This window comes from Somniosus microcephalus, chromosome 1 (genome assembly GCF_052327205.1).
Source record: "Somniosus microcephalus isolate GS21.2 chromosome 1, FLI_Smic_1.0, whole genome shotgun sequence".
Taxonomy (NCBI): domain Eukaryota; kingdom Metazoa; phylum Chordata; class Chondrichthyes; order Squaliformes; family Somniosidae; genus Somniosus; species Somniosus microcephalus.
The window spans coordinates 120,042,422-120,057,804 of NC_140987.1; the positions used below are offsets into that span (position 1 = coordinate 120,042,422).

The window sequence follows — 15,383 nt, forward strand, 5'->3', positions numbered from 1 at the left end:
TGTGTGGGGACTTCTAAGGCTGCAGGCATTTTTTACGAGGGAAAAGACTTTCAGGCACTGTTTTTTTCATAGTTTGACTGTGTTACTTCAACTTTTCCAGTTTGAATACATATTTAGACTTTCAGCATGCAATCTATTTTGTGAAGTAAGGAGTTGTGACTTACACATATGCTGCTGATATTTTGAATTCACTGCATATTCACAAGAATAGAGCCCATCCCATTGTTTAGCAAAGTGTTAGTGCCCTTGCTTTGTGCCTGATCTGTAACATTTGCATATTGAATTATCATTGGCCCACAGGCATCTGCAAGGAATACCTATTATATTCACATGTGATCACATGCTGAGTTGTCATTGGCCTGCAGGCATCTGTAAGGACTGCTATTGTGTAGAAGACCCAGGGGGTCCAGACTTCATCTTGTCCACACGGTGCTGTACTGTTGTGAGTCAGAACAAACCTAATGCTTCATTAAAAGAGTTTAAACTGTAATACTCCGTTGTCCTGCAATTTATTATTTTTGTACAAAGTGTGCAAAACAAGACATGGTGTCAGAACAGGGATTTCAAATGGATATCGTTGGAGCTCCCTTACCTCGAATGAAGTGGGGATCTTTGAACTTACATAGAGAATGGTGCAAGTTCAAGCAACACATGGAATTAATGTTCTCGGGTCCGTTGAAAAGCAAAGGGGAGGAAGAAAGATGCAGCTACCTACTCCTGTGGATCGGAGAAAAAGGGAGAGACATTTTTAACACATGGTCTCTCACCGCAAATGAAGCAAAGGTACTGAAAAGTTATTTTGACCGTTTTGAAGCATATGTGATGCCCAAGACAAATATGATATTCGCTAGGTACAAGTTTCAGGAGAAATTACAAGGAGCTAGTGAGTCGGTGAACAGTTTGTGACTGAGTTAAAACTGCTGGTAAAAGACTGTGACTATGCAGATAAAGATGAGATGGTCAGAGACCGCATTGTGTTTGGAATACATTCAGCTAAAGTGAGAGAGAAACTTTTGAATGTTGGGTCCGGGTTAACGCTGGACAAAGCTATGGACATAGCTAGATCGCACGAGATAGCCCAAGCACAGTTGAAAACCATAACCGGCGCCACGAGCAGCTCGAGTGAACAGACAGTGCACGCAGTTAACAGACACATACCAAAGAACACTGCCCAGAGAGCGTGTTTCAGAACAGAAAGAACAGCGAGAGTTCTAAAAATGGGTGACACAGACATAAAACGCTTCAAAAACTGTGGATATTGTGGAAACAACTGGCATGGAGAAAAGGAGCACTGCCCTGCCAAAGTAAGGCAATGTACTAAATGTGGTAAACGGAACCACTTTGCTAAAGTTTGCAGGACTGTTTTTGGAAAAACAGTACACACAGTGAGTGACAGCCAAATGCCAGATAGAGAGCCAAATGCAGAGGAACTGTTTATTGATTCTGTGTCACAGAAAAAACAGATTTCAGAGACTGAGCAAGCTTTTGCCGATACTGAGATAGGAAAGCAGGGCAAAGAGCTTAAGTTTAAACTAGACACTGGATCTCAGGTTAATGTAATTCCTCTGAGTGAGTATCACAGCTTGAAGGATGAGTGTGAGCTACAGCCCACCTCATGCAGACTGACCGGCTATGGGGGTGAGCAGCTCATTGTAAAAGGCACATGCATGATGAAATGCAAGTACAAAGAAAGCGACATGATGTTGGACTTTTACATTATTGACACTCAAGCACCTCCAGTGCTAGGTCTAAAGGCATGTTTAGACATGGACCTCGTCAAGCTAGTGCTATCATTGACAGCACCAGTTGAGAAGCAGACAGTCATGGAGGAGTTTGCTGATGTTTTCAAAGGAATCGGACTATTCCCAGGTGAATGCACTATTCACCTTGACCCAGCAGCAACCCCTGTGGTTTGCCCACCGAGAAGGATACCCCTTGCTCTACATAGTCGCCTGAAGGAAGAGCTGCAGAGCATGGAGAATACAGAAATCATCGTCCGGGTCAACGCGTTAGTAGTGGTTGAGAAACCACGTACAGGCAAGCTCAGAGTCTGTCTCGACCCCAGAGATTTGAACAAGGCTATCAAACGCCCTCACTACCCTCTACCAATGCTAGATGACATCACACCCAAGCTAGTAGGAGCACGTTACTTCAGTGTAATGGATGCACAATCAGGATACTGGACTATCAAGCTCACGGAAGAGCCATCTAAGCTAACAACGTTCAACACACCATTTGGACGCTACCGATTTCTGCATTTACCATTTGGTCTTATCTCAGCTCAGGATGAATTCCAGCGGAAGATCGACAAAACCTATGAAGGCCTCGACGGAGTAGTCGCAATCGTAGATGACATCCTCATCTATGGCAGGAATAGAGAGGAACATGACAGGAACCTCCGTGCGATGCTACAAAGATCATGGGAGAAAGGTATCCGGCTCGACCCCGAGAAAAGCATAATCGGATCCACCGAGATCAGTTATTTCGGGCATCACCTCTCAACTGATGGCATTAAGCCGGATCCAGAGAAAATCTCCGCCATCAAGAAGATGGAGCCGCCGAAGAACTGCGCAGAGCTAGAGACAGTACTAGGCATGGTTAACTACTTAGCCAAGTTTGCCCCGAGCCTCTCCGAAATCAACGCACCCAAGCGTCAGTTGCTCAAACAATCCAATGAGTTCCTGTGGGACAAACAACATGACACAGCATTTCAGAAAATGAAAGACCTAATCACCAGAGAACCAGGACCAGTTCTTGCCTACTTTGACCCCAACAAAGAGCTCAGACTACAAGTGGACGCGTCAAAGTACGGACTAGGCGCAGTATTACTGCAAGAAGGAAAGCCCATTGGCTATGCTTCCAGATCTCTCTCAGACAGTGAAATCAACTATGCTCAAATTGAGAAAGAGCAATATGCAATTCTGTTCGGATGTAAGTGTTTCCACCAGTACATCTATGGCCGACAAGTCATTGTGGAATCCGACCACAAGCCCCTCGAGTCAATCATGAGGAAACCACTAGCCGCAGCCCCATCAAGGCTACAGAGAATGATCCTTCAGCTACAGAAGTACGACTTCACAATCATTCACCGTCCAGGCAAAGACATTCCTGTCGCAGACACGCTCTCCAGAAAGTCTCTTAGCTACCAGGACAGCAGCCTCAGTGAAGGCATGGATGTGCAGGTGCACATGGTGTACGACAGCTTACTTGTGAGTGACTCAAAACTGAAGGAGATCCGAGCAGGAACAGAGAAAGATGCACAACTCACACTGCTGAGCAAAGTCATACATGAAGGATGGCCTGAGGAAAGAAGGAAATGCCCTCAGAGCATATCTGAATTCTGGAACCACAGAGACGAACTGTCACAAATCAACAGAATCGTCTTCAAAGGGGAGAAAATCATCATTCCTACCAGTCTCCGAGAAGAGATGTTGACATATGGGCATGGAAAAATGCAAACAAAAGAGCACGTGACATTATGTTTTGGCCCAGAATGTGCAAACACATTGTTGGAAAATGTTCCATTTGTCTAGAACACCGCCCATCAAATGTCAAAGAGCCCATGATACCTCACCGTATCCCAGACAGGCCCTGGCAGATCACGGCAACGGATCTGTTCACATGGAACAACGAGGACTACATAGTGACTGTTGATTACTACAGCAGATTTTTTGAACTGGACAAGCTTCACAGCATCACATCTGCAGCTGTGATCCACAAGCTAAAGGCAGCCTTTGTCAGACATGGCATGGTAGAAACTTTAGTCTCAGACAATGGCCCCCAATACAAATCAAAAGAGTTCGAGTCATTTGCCAAGACATGGGATTTCACACATATCACATCAAGCCCACATTACCCTCAAAGTAATGGCCTTGCTGAAAAAACTGTCCAGATTGCAAAAACACTCATGGACAAAGCCAAAGCGGACAAAAGAGACCCCTACATCAGTCTCCTTGAGTACCGCAACACTCCGGTTGACAACTTCAAGTCCCCAGCACAGCTGTTGATGAGCCGCAGACTTCGCTCAATCCTTCCAAACACCAACCAGCAGCTGCAGCCACAGGTCATCAGCTGCAAGCAAGTGCATACAAAATGTGTACAGAGACAGCAACACCAAAAGAGGTACTATGACAGGTCAGCTAGACTACTGCCGCCGCTGCACAATGGAGAATCCGTCAGAATCCAGGAACATGACTACTGGAAGCCAGCAGTCGTCATCCAGCCAGCTGACACTGAGCGATCGTATCATGTCCGCACCCCAGAAGGACAGGTGTACCACCGCAATCGCAGGCACCTCCTGAACACCAAGGAACAACGCCATCATTCCGACGAGAGGTCAAGCCTAGAGTTATCCTTGACTTGTGAACTGTCAAAGGGTGTAGGCGGATCGCTGCCCTGAAAAAAAACTGTACATCATTATTGAAACGTTGAGATGTTTTCAGTGCTAGTTAAATGTTGAGTTTACTTATATGTTGATGCTACTGAGAACATTATGTAGAAGAAAGGTTCAAAAGTAATGCATAACATTTTTCTTTTAAAAGAAAGGGGATGTAACATTTGCATATTGAATTATCATTGGCCCGCAGGCATCTACAAGGAATACCTATTATATTCACATGTGATCACATGCTGAGTTGTCAGTGGCCTGCAGGCATCTGTAAGGACTGCTATTGTTTAGAAGACCCAGGGGGTCCGGACTCCATCTTGTCCACACGGTGCTGTACTGTTGTGAGTCAGAACAAACCTAATGCTTCATTAAAAGAGTTTAAACTGTAATACTCCGTTGTCCTGCAATTTATTATTTTTGTACAAAGTGTGCAAAACAAGACATCATCCACCCATTTTATTAGGCTGTACAAAGCTGTACTTCATGTCACCCAGTGAATATCAGTGGTCCCATAAAATGATTCAACCATCAGCACAAATATCAATAGATACTAATTGTTGTGGGGTCACTGATATTTGTTCACTTTTATGGAATGGAATTTTGCACTACAAAATATCACAGGAGATGTCAGAGTGGAAATGGCTTCATGCAGTTCATGTAAAATAGAGAGGCTACTTCCCCCACTTTAGAGGCAAAAGCAAATCATTTTTAAAAGGATGAAGCACAAAAGCTGTTTACAAAAGCAAAATACTGCGGATGCTGGAAATCTGAAATAAAAACAGAAATTGCTGGAAACACTCAGCAGGTCAGGCAGCATCTATAGAGAGAGTAACAGAATTAATGGGGGGAATTTTCCGGGGGATCAGCGGGCGCGATCGGTGGTGAGTCGGGTGGGGAAGTGGTTTTTTTTGACGGTGGGTCGGGACCCCGCTGTCAACCCGCCGCCATGCGCCTTTACTAAATGTCGAGTCTGTCGGCGCTGAGCAGACCCGCCACACGGTGGCAGGTGAGGCAATTCAGGTCATTATGACCTTGTTAACAGAGGATTAACAACAATTTTGAGCTCACCTTTAGAATTTACCAGCTCGCCCATGGGGTCCACGCTGCTCAGGGATCACATCTGTTAAGTTGGGCAGGAGTTGAATGGCCATCGAATCATCTCATTACTTGGCAGCTTGAAATGTGCTATAAAAGCTGCCATCTCACAGCTATTTACTTTCCAAACTCAGAAGTTGTTGCTTACTGCATTTGGAAAACAGATCGAGCTTTGTGCAGGTTGCAAATGCTTGGAGCAAACTCTCTATCCAGTGTCACCTAATTGGAACAACCTCTCTCACCATTGACTGATTGCTTCTGTCATCTTACGTTCACAAGCCATCTATTTCATCAGCATGGGTACGGTTTATACTCTCTCATCTTGGTCCTCAGAATCTGACCACAATCAGCCGCAACACCAGCAGAACCAGGCACACCAGCAGCACTAACAACCACACCAACCTTCTCCATAATCACCTGATGCTGCACAAGACAGAGGGCATCAGCACCCGACCACATTGCTGCCTGGTACATCAGGGATGGCCTCACCATGGCCACATATACTTCACTTGACACTGCGCACCCTGGCTGCCACATGATGTGCCAGGTTGGCACCACCTCACACTAACACCATAAAGCATCCCTACAATGCCCAAGTCATTCCTTTCACACTCATCAGCATTGAGGGGGGTGCCATTATGTCTCACCATTCACTGCAACTCACTAAACCACTTCCAAAGGTGCACACAGATCTGTCCAAGAACACAAAGTGTTGAACATAAACGTTTCAATATTTGACAGCACATTAACAGAAACTTCACATGAACATTGGCTAAAACACACAAGTGCCTATCCTTGTGGGTTGTTAGTTGGTATGATTGGACTAGGATGAGGGTGAGTGCGAGGGGTGGCTAGTGAGATGAGGAAGTGATAATGTAGATAGAGAAGGATGGGTGGAGGTGCAAGGTAAGTTGGTGTGAGTAAGGATGTGCAGGAGTTGGGTAGGGAAGGCAGAGTGATGGGGATATGATGAGTGGCACAGCAGGATGAGGTTGAGTGTAGCTTTGCAGTAACGTTTCGTGATCTACTGAGATCATTGAAAGGTTTGTGCCACTGCAGCCTGGTCCTCCTGACAACATCCCTGCTTGTGCCCTCCTGTGCAATGTGCAACCAGGCTGCGTTGGTTTCCTGGGGAGGTCTCTTCCGCCCATTGGAAGGGAAGAGGACCTCCCTGTGTGCTGTGACTCCCTGCATAGCATATGCAGGGAGTCATGGGAGAGCCTGGGTGCAACTGTGCACCTCTGTGCAGTGCTTGTCAGTGTTTGCAGCACCTCAATGCTGTAGAACACTGACAGCACAAATGTCAAAGTGAATTTGCACCTGGTCCCTTTAAGGAAACCGGCTGATGATGCGTCATCAAATGACATCATCAGACCCGTTTCCTTCAATTGGACCAGGAAACGCGCTGGGCGGGCTTAACAAGTCCAATCAGGGGAAAGACATGTCAGAGGCCGCGATAGAGCCAGCAGCGAGGCCACAATCCGCCACTGACCTCACCCGCCACAGACCAGCCGAAGTAGGGAAAATCGCGGCCAACGTTTCAGGTCAATGACCTTTCGTCATGTTTGTAAGTGACCACAAGATGGTGCTCTACAGCCTTATTAATACGTACAGCAGTTGCTTTTCAGATAAATTAGGAGTAATGTTCTGAAACTATGCTCCTAGCAGGGAGCCTTGTTTGCTAGGAGCGCACATCAGAAATTTGGACGTATACAGATCCTATGATTTTCCATCTACAGTATCATAAAATTATCCATATCATCTGTGTGTTGTATATATGCGGAAATTTTTTTTAAATTTCAAACACAAATTTGTAACTCAATGGTGACTATTTGACTAAGATCTGGAAACTGATTGATTAGATTTTGATGCATGTCAGTACAGGCCCAAAGCTAAATCAATGGTGAAAAATTCCTTTTGTCAGAACAGTTTTAAGCAAAGCTCTGGAGCTCTCTGATGGCTGTGATGCTAAATGCACTAATAACTGAAACATAGAAACATAGAAGATAGGAGCAGGAGTAGGCCATTCAGCCCCTTGAGCCTGCTCCGCCATTCAATGCGATCATGGCTGATCATTCAAATTCAGTACCCTGTCCCTGCTTTCTCCCCATATCCCTTTAGCCTCAAGAAATATATCTAACTCCTTCTTGAATATATTTAATGAATTGGCTTCACCTGTCTTCTGTGGTAGTGAATTCCACAGGTTCACTGTTATGTCTCAAGAGTTTATTAACCTTGCTTGTATAACAATGAAGAGAGTACGCAGGAAACAGAGTTCAGTTAACAGCCATTACTTCCAGAAGAATCTCTCACTTAATGCACTCTATTTCCCATAGTGCATTGCACATCACAACTACGGTAAGCTATGTGGAACAATTCAAATACAACATTCAAAATACACAACATCTCCTCCCCTCTTACATTAGATGTCCCAATAGAACCACAAAATTTTAAAACACAATAACCTGTTATACCCATGGGGATTATTCTGCCCCAGATAAAGGGTAAGTCTCTGAACTATAAGTTCAAACGTATAGGGGCCCGCCGTTCTCTGGTAGGATTCCGGCGGTCAACCTGGCTCTCCAGTTCATTGTCTCTCACAGGTGACGTCACCACAGGTGTAGGCGGCTGGGGTGCCTGTATACAGGTCTCCCTTGCTGATGAGATAGGAGCTGAAGCGGCTGCTTCCTCAGAAGGTGAGCCTTTCGGTGTAGAAGGCGGATGACCCACAGCGTCACCCAACGGCAGATAAACTGCTGTTGGTGGTTCAGTGGGTGTTGCTGCACTTCGTAGAAGCTGATCGGTGTGTCTCTTCCAGACCATGTCCTCGGGTGTCTGTACAGTGTTGGATACTGGACCAGTCTGTGCAATGACAGTAGCAGGAACCCACTTAGGTCCACCACTGTAGTTCCGTGCCAACACATGTTCACCTGGACTGAAGACTCTGTCTTTGGAGCGTTGTTCACGTCGCTTGGTCTACTTGTCCTGCTGATACTGTACCACGTCTTTCACCTTTTGCGGTTTCAGCAGGTCGAAGTTGGTTCGTAGCTCTCTTTTGAGCAGTAGAGTGGCAGGTGATACTTTTGTGGTCGCATGTGGTGTGTTCCTGTAACTCAACAGGAAACTATTAAAGCGCTGATGAAGTGTTCCCTGGCCTTGCGATGCCTTTGGAGAGTGTTTCATGGTCTGAACAAACCTCTCAGCTAGACCATTGGTCGCAGGGTGGTATGGTGCAGCCCTGATATGTTGTACGCCATTCACCTGCAGGAATGTAGCCATTTCTTGTGACACCCACTGTGGACCGTTGTCTGAGACAAGTTGCATCGGAGATCCAAATCGGCTGAACACCTCACCTAACTTCTCAATGGTCTTCTCAGCGGTAGTGGACCTCATTATAACAACCTCTGGCCACTTACTGTGCACGTCAACAGCCACCAGGAACATTCTCTCCTCGAATGGACCTGCAAAGTCTACATGAATGCGGTGCCATGCGTCCTCCGGAAAGTCCCAGGGGTGAAGAGGTGCAAGCTGTGGCACATTACGAACTCTCTGACATGAGGAACAGGTTTTAGCTTTGTCCTCAATCTGTCCATCCATACCCGGCCACCAGAAGTAGCTCCTCGCTATTTCTTTCATACAAACCATTCCGCAGTGTCCGGAGTGTAGTTGCTGTAACACTGGTTTCCGTAGCGATGGTGGAATAACCACTCTCCTCCCCCACAGCAAACATCCAGACTGCACCGACAGTTCGTTTCTCCTTAAGAGATATGGGCCTAGAAATTCAGTGTAGCCACTTTTGGGGCGGTAAAGTCGGGCGGCTGCTAAATTTTGCGCCCGGCGCAAAGTCGCGCCCCCTTCGCCGATATTCAGTCGCAACGCCCCAAGAGGTTGCTGCTGCGCTAAAACAGGCGATGCACGACTATCTTTAGGCGCTAAGCCGGCGGTGCTGAGCGATACCCCCGAGGCCGGGCACAGCGCAGGTGCGGCGAGTTCTTGATTGACGGCAGACACTCTAGCGCCGGTCAGCTCTTAAAGGGGGAGGGTCGATTTGTTTGCCTGCCACGCCCTGCACACTGCAGCCCTCAACCTAGGCCTGACCACTTCAGCTTCACCTGTACAACGCCCAGGACTATGGAGAAGGCCAGGGAGAGAGCGCAGCGCTTCAGCGACGGAGACCTGAGGGTGCTGGTTGGCGGAGTGGAGCGCAGGCGCCATGTTTTGTTCCCAGAAGGTGGCAAGAGGCCGCTGCCCAGCGCCTACCGGAAAGCCTGGAGGGAGGTGTCCAACAGGGTCTCTTCCAACAGCGTGGTTGCCAGGACTCCTGTGCAATGCCGGAAGAAGTTCAATGACCTCACTCGGGTTGTCAGGGTGAGTACCCTTTCCAGTGTCCTCCTCATCCTTGCATGTGCACCTCACATTATGGGCAAAGGGACCTGAAAGCCCTAATTGCCAGCCCTCATCCAGCAGCTATGGGACTGGCATGAAAATCAATTGCACATTCAGCACTTTACACACTGTCCAAGCTATTCAACCATGGGAGGCATTGTAGACAAGATCAGGGCTGCACACTGTCCAAGCTATTCGACCATGGGAGGCATTGCAGACAAGATCAGGGCTACACACTGTCCAAGCTATTCGACCATGGGAGGCAGTGCAGACAAGATCAGGGCTACACACTGTCCAAGCTATTCGACCATGGGAGGCAGTGCAGACAAGATCAGGGCTACACACTGTACTTAGAGGCCGTCCTTTCTCTTGCAGGCCAAGGTTGCGCACAACCGGCACAACCGCACTGACACCGGCAGAGGCCGTCCTGACCTCAAAGAGCTCTCCGACCTCGACCAGCGTGTGGAGCGCATTATGGGAGTCCGGCTGATTGGCCCCGTCGCCAGTGGAGATGCCGACCCTGTTCTGGGCACCAATGGTAAGGGCATCACCTTTTGGACCTCTCTCGTTCCACTTGCGCATCAGATCAGCATCCTTTGCCACTGTCCGACCAATGCGGTGAATGGCACCACTCATGCCTCCCTCGCTGTCGCCCTGTCCTCACTCTAAAGCTACTTCCTGCTTTCAGATGGTGAATCGCCAGGTGAGGAGGCGGGCCCTCAAGCTGCCACTGTCAGCCCTTCGGAAGACGAGGAGGAGGAAGAGGAAGCCGGCCCATCAGTGCCACCCTCAGCCGCGCCAGCCCATGGCGATGTAGGGGACACGTCTTCCCTGGAGGGGAGCCGGGGGGAAGGGTCGGAGGAGAGTGAAGCTCCGGGGCCCAGCGGCCTGCAGCAACGCGGGAGGGGTGGGGAAGCTTGGCAGACTTCTCCCCAGAGGGTGAGTGCAGCCTCCAGTCCTGCGACGGTCAGCGCAGAGGAGGTGCACCTCCTAGAGGAAATGGCCGTCCAGGCTGAGCGCAGGCACACTGAGCTCATGGCTGCAGTGGCAAGGATGCCTGACTCCATGGAGTCACTGACAAGGAGTGTGCAGGAATTCGGGGCAGCACAGGCCAGGAGTCTGCAACAATTCAGTGCAGCACAGGCCAGGAGTCTGGAACAATTCAATGCAGCACAGGCCAGGAGTCTGCAGGACATCGCGGCAGCACAGGCCATGAGTCTGCAGGACTTCGCGGCAGCACAGTCGGCTTCTAGCCAAGTGCTCAGTCGTGCCGTCCATTCACTGGCTGGTGTCATGCGTGTGATGAAATATTCCATTCATCACTGCCTGTGACTGTGGTTGGTTTCAGTTTCATTTCCCTTACCTCTGTTCCGTTTCCTCACCATTGTATTGTACTATGTGTAGGGCTCCGCCCATACCTGGCCCATTGTATTGTACTATGTGTAGGGCTCCGCCCATACCTGGCCCCTATGTAAGCTGGCCCAGCCTGCAGCACATCCAGTACGGCAGAGCTCTGGATGGAAGCTACCTCTCTCCTGTGTGTTACCTTCTAAGTCAATAAAAGCCTTGTTTTGTTTCGCTAACATCGAGTCTCGGATTTATTGAGGCACATCAATTTTATTGACTTAATTTTCAACACAATGGATCAACTCTTGAAACCCGAACGTTTGGATTTGGACCAGCATGCTTCGGACGCATCGGCATGCTTCAGACACTGGTTTATGTGTATGGAATTCTTCCTGGACAATTCCGCAGCCGTCAAAGGCGCTACGGACGCTGCGAGTATGAAACTCGGAATTCTGCGGAATTGGGTAAGCCACCGGGTTTACCCCCTCATCCAAGACGCCGACACGTACCCGGCCGCCTGCGACATCTTAAAGGCGCATTACCAGCAGCCTACGAATGAGGTGTATGCTAGGCATCTGCTCGCTACTCGCGCACAGCGACCTGGGGAATCGGTGGAGGAGTTCCTAGGCACCCTGAAAACTCTTGGCAAAGACTGCAAGTGCCAAGATGTAAAAGCCGCAGTGTACACTGACGAGCTTGCTCGCGATGCCTTTATCACAGGCCTCAGCTCCACTTACATCCGGCAGAGACTGCTGGAAAAAACAGGATTGGACCTGAAACAGGCTGTGGACACAGCGCGATCCCTGGATGAGGCCCAGAGAAACTCGGACGCCTACTCTTCAGCCCGCGCCGTCCACGCCGCCACGTGCGCACCAAGGGCGCCGCCATCTTGGAAGGCATCTTCCCCGCCCGGCAGCCCGACACCGTCGGGGCCCCGCTCTCCCCCCAGAAGCCCTACGACAGCCGCGACGCGTCGGGGACCCAACTGCTACTTCTGCGGGCAGCCGAAGCACACCAGAAACCTGTGCCCGGCGAAAGGCACCACCTGCTTTAAGTGTGGTAAGAAGGGGCACTTCGGGAAGGTGTGCAGAGGGAACCCCGCCGGAAAACCCGCCACCGCCGTGTGTGCGCCGTGGGAGCGGCCATCTTGGACGCCATCTTGCCCGACCTCGTGGGGTCCGCCATCTTATGAGCAGACAGCATGGACGCCATCTTGTCTCGATCAGGGCCCTACAGTGGCATCGGTCACAGTGGACCAGACCAGGCCGCACCCGCTATCCAAATCAATGGTGGACATCGAGGTAAACGGGTGCGGGGTTAAATGTTTAATTGACAGTGGAAGCACGGAGAGTTTTATCCACCCTGAACTGGCACAACAACTCTCCCTAAAGGTGGTCCCTACTCGGGGTACCATCTCTATGGCTGATAAAACCCAGACATCGGCCATTATGGGTTACTGCACGGTACAATTGTCCGTTAACGGAACTGTATACGATAATTTTAAATTACTAATCATGAAGAATCTATGTGCGAGCGTGATCTTGGGCCTGGATTTCCAGTGCAACCACCAAAGCATCACGCTCAAGTACGGTGGGTCCCAGCCGCCCCTCACAGTGTGCGGTCTGGCTACCCTGAAGGTAAAGCCGCCTTCGCTATTCGCGAACCTTACCCCTAACTGCCGGCCAATAGCGACCAAAAGCAGGAGGTACAGCTGGGAGGACAGGCGGTTTATCGCGACCGAGGTAGACAGGCTCCTGAAAGAGCGCATTATTGAACGCAGCAACAGCCCGTGGTGCGCCCAAGTGGTAGTGGTAAGGGGTAGCGAGAAGAAACGGATGGTGATCGACTATAGCCAAACGATCAACAGGTACACCCAACTAGACGCCTACCCGCTACCCCGCATATCAGAAATGGTGAACCAAATCGCCCAATACCGGGTGTTCTCCACCATCGACCTCAAGTCAGCGTACCACCAGCTCCCTATCAGACCAGAGGACCGCCCGTACACCGCCTTCGAGGCGAACGGACGCCTCAACCAATTCCTCAGAGTCCCCTTTGGGGTGACGAATGGGGTCTCGGTCTTCCAGAGGGAGATGGACCGCATGGTCGATGACCACCACTTGCAGGCAACCTTCCCCTACCTCGACAACGTCACCATCTGCAGTCACAACCAGCAGGATCACGACTCGAACCTCGAGAGGTTCCTGAAAACCGCACAAAAACTCAACCTCACCTACAACGAGGACAAGTGCGTTTTCAACACCACGCGCCTCTGCATACTAGGCAGCGTGGTGGAGAATGGGGAAATCGGACCAGACCCCGACCGATTGCGCCCCCTACGGGAGCTGCCCCTGCCCAACACTCCCAAAGCCCTGAAAAGGTGCCTGGGGTTATTTTCTTATTATTCCCAATGGGTCCCCAACTACTCCGACAAAGCCCGCCCCCTCTTGAAAGCATCCTCTTTTCCGCTCTCTGCTGAGGCCCACGCCGCCTTCAAAAGCATTAAGCAGGATATTGAGCGGGCCACGCTACAGGCAGTGGACGAGAACACTCCATTTCAAGTGGAAAGTGATGCGTCTGACTTTGCCTTGGCGGCCACCCTCAACCAGGCGGGGCGGCCCGTAGCTTTCTTCTCGAGGACCCTCCAAGGGCCCGAGATCAGACACTCCTCCGTGGAAAAGGAGGCCCAAGCCATCGTGGAGGCAGTGCGCCACTGGCGCCACTACCTAGCCGGCAAACGCTTCACCCTACTTACCGACCAGCGGTCGGTAGCATTTATGTTCAATAATAATCAGAGGGGGAAGATCAAAAATGATAAGATTCTTAGGTGGCGGATCGAGCTCTCCACCTTCGAGTATGACATCATTTACCGGCCAGGGGCCCTTAATGAATCCCCTGACGCCCTCTCACGAGGGATGTGTGCCAGCGCCACCGGGGATTGGCTACAGACCCTCCACAACGACCTCTGCCACCCAGGGGTCACGCGGCTTTTCCACTTCATAAAGTCCCGCAACTTACCCTACTCGATTGAGGAAGTTCGGTCTCTGACCAGGAACTGCCGCACTTGCGCTGAGTGCAAGCCTCGGTTCTACCGCCCAGATAGAGCCCACTTAATCAAAGCTACACGGCCCTTTGAGCGGCTCAGCTTAGATTTCAAGGGCCCCCTCCCATCCGTCGACCGCAATGTTTACTTCCTGAACATTGTGGACGAATACTCCCGGTTCCCATTCGCCTTCCCCTGCCCAGACATGACCAGCGCCACGGTCATTAAATGCCTCAACAGCCTGTTCTGCCTGTTCGGTATGCCGAGCTACATCCATACGGATAGGGGGGCGTCCTTCATGAGTGAAGAGCTACGCCAGTACATGCTGTCCAGGGGGATCGCCATGAGCCGTACCACCAGCTACAACCCCCGGGGTAACGGTCAAGTGGAGCGAGAGAACGGGACAGTATGGAAAGCAGTCACTCTAGCTCTAAGGACCAAGGGCCTCCCTATCTCCCGCTGGCAGGAAGTCCTCCCAGATGTGCTCCATTCGATACGGTCGCTATTGTGTACTGCCACTAATGCCACGCCTCATGAACGAATGTTTGTCTTTCCCCGGAAATCCACCTCAGGCGTATCCATGCCGTCATGGCTCTCCACCCCAGGTCCGGTATTCGTGCAAAGGCATGTGAGGGGCCACAAGATAGACCCTCTCGTGGAGCCAGTGCACCTACTCCACGCCAACCCCCACTACGCGTATGTCCGGCATGCCGACGGAAGGGAGGACACCGTGTCCATAAAAGACGTCGCCCCAGCCGGTAACGACAACAACCACGGCAATAGCAGCAACAACGATCACAGCAACTCTTACCCACCCACTACTCTTTCATCACCCCCGGAAGAACATCGACCAACGGCACCCCCACCAACTACCCCTTCAACAACCCTGGCGGCACCCCCGGCAGAGACCCAGGAGGCCACCGGGGACACCCAGCCGACACCCGCGGCACCACAACAGCCACGTCGGTCGCAGAGGATTATCAAACCCCCGAACAGACTAAATCTATAGAAGGGGTGAATGTGATGAAATATTCCATTCATCACTGCCTGTGACTGTGGTTGGTTTCAGTTTCATTTCCCTTACCTCTGTTCCGTTTCCTCACCATTGTATTGTACTATGTGTAG

At 50.3% G+C, this 15,383-nt stretch overlaps 1 protein-coding gene across 1 annotated transcript in view; it reads left to right on the plus strand.

Moving 5' to 3' along the window:
• The window catches only part of LOC147124327 (fructose-1,6-bisphosphatase isozyme 2-like), a 119,787-nt gene that overhangs the window by 13,887 nt on the left and 90,517 nt on the right, over window positions 1-15,383 (plus strand). The gene's annotated exons all lie outside the window — the stretch shown is intronic.